This window comes from Chrysochloris asiatica, unplaced genomic scaffold (genome assembly GCF_000296735.1).
Source record: "Chrysochloris asiatica unplaced genomic scaffold, ChrAsi1.0 scaffold00067, whole genome shotgun sequence".
NCBI lineage: Eukaryota > Metazoa > Chordata > Mammalia > Afrosoricida > Chrysochloridae > Chrysochloris > Chrysochloris asiatica.
The window spans coordinates 5,236,042-5,238,527 of NW_006408585.1; positions in this window are offsets into that span (position 1 = coordinate 5,236,042).

The window sequence follows — 2,486 nt, forward strand, 5'->3', positions numbered from 1 at the left end:
AAAAAAAAAAAGTATATTGACAGGGAACTGCCAGAGGTTCAAAAGAGATTCAGACAAAGATGTGGAATGAGGAGTATCTTTGCTAATGTCAGATGGATCTTGGCTGAAAGCAGAGAATATCCGAAAGATGTTTACCTGTGCTTTAATGAATATGCAAAGGTTTTTGACTATTGGATAATACAAACTATGGACTACACTTTGGAGAATGAATATTCTGGAACAGTTAATTGTGCTCATAAGGAACCTCTATATAGACCAAGAGAGTTGTTTGAACAGAACAAGTGGACAGTAAATAGTTTATAATTAGAAAAAGTGTGAGCCAGGGTTGTATTCTTTCACCAAACTTCAATATGTGCACTGAGCAAACAGTCTGAGAAGCTGGACTATATGAAGAAGAACATGGCATCAGGATTGGAGGAAGACTTAATAACAACCTGCGATATGTTGTTGATACAACCTTGCTTACTGAAAGCAAAGAAAACTTAAAATATTGATGCTGATCATAGACCACAGCCTTAGTATGGATTGCACCTCAATGTAAAGAAAATAAAATCCTCACCACTGGACCAATAAATGACAACATGATAAACAGAGCAAAAAATGAAATTTTTTTCAAAACTTCATTTTGCTTGGATCCACTATCAACACCAGGGAAGCAGCAGTCAAGAAATCAAACTTGTGCATTAGGCAAATCTGCCACCCAAGAATTCTTTAAGGTGTTCAGAGCAAAGATAGATGTCAGTTTGAGGACTATGGTGCTCCTGACCCAAGCCATGGTATTTTTGATAGCTTCATATGCATGTGAAAGTTAGACAATGAATAAAGAAGACCACAGAAATATTGATAGATTTGAGTCACTGCATTGGAGGATAATCATAAAAGTATGATGGACTGCTAGAAGAACAAACAAATTTGTGTTGGAAGAAATATAGCCAGAATGCTCCTTGGAAACTAGGATGGCAAGACATTCTCTTTTATACTTTGGACATATTATCAGTAGGTACCAGTCCCTGGAGACAAGACATCACGCTTGGTAGAGTGGAGGGTCAATGTAAAACAGGAAGTCACCGGATGAAATGGATTGGCACAGAGGCAGCAGCAATGGGCTCAAGCTTAACAATGATTGTGAGGCTGGTGCAGGACCAGGCTGTGTTTTGTTTTGTTGTGCATAAAGTTGTTGTCCTATGAGCCATAACCTACTCGAGAGTAGATAACAACACCAACAATAATAACACAGATTAATATTGTGAAAAGATACAACCCTGATGCATATATATAATTATATGTTATATTGATAATATATATAATCTTATTATATATGTGTATATTATACATTGTTGTAGTTTTTAAGTGCTGTCAAGTAGGGTTTCTGAGGAGCAATTGGTGGGTTTGAACTGCCAACCCTCAGGTTAATAGCCCAGTGCTTATCCTACTGTGCCCCATCAGGACTCCATAGATATATATAAGAAAATGTGTCCTTTTAATAATTTTAAGTGTACAATTTAGTGACATCAATTAAACCCAGAATTCTGTGTAATCATCACCACTATTTAATTCCAAACTTTTTCATCACCCTAAACAGAAACTCCGTACTGATTAAGCAAGGAGTCCCCTTCCTCCACCTCCCCCAGTGTCTGGTAATCACTTAAGCCTCTATGTTGTTGTTGTTGTTGTGATGTGCCGTGAAGTTGGTTCTGATTCATAGCAACCCTGTACAGGGTTTCTGAGGCTGTAAATCTACAGGAGCAGAAAGACTCATCTTTCTCCTGCTGAAAAGCTGTTAGTTTCGAACTCCTGACCCTGAGGTTAGCAGCATGATTCGTAACCACTAAGCTACCAGAGCTTATTTTAGGTATTCCCTATAAGTGGGAAAAAATAGCCAAAAAAAAGATTCATGTATGTACTTATATCTATGTATATATGTGAAGTAATTTGGAATGGTATATGAGAAACTAGAACTTGGTTTTTCCTAGAACAAGGGGCAAGAGTGGGAAGGTGACTTCTCACTAATCCTTTTATGCCTTTTGAAATTTGAACTATGTGGTTGTATTTCCCATTAAAAATAAATTACATTCTTAGAGGACATCAAGCATATTTTTATAACTCTAGTGACCTCAGATAGGATGTTATTTGCTAGGAAATAGATTACCATGAAGTTGTAATGGTAAGAGAGAAACTGGATCGCTTTCAAGGAACATAGCTTTCCCAATAAGGAAAAGAAAACAACACATGCCCAGCCGTCCTTACCGTATCAGTGTCTCCTCCCATATCTCAGCTATAAAAAGCCCTTCTTCCCAGCTGTGATCAGAGAGCTAAACACATTTCCTGGCCTCTCAGCGGCCTGAGCTAATGCGCTATCTGAGAATGTCTGAAACTTCTCTAGAAACTTGTTGTTGTTAAGTGTCGTCAAGTGGGTTCCAACTCATAACGACCCTGTATAGTGTTCCCAAAGAGTGACTGGTGAGCTTGAACCATCAACGTTGTGG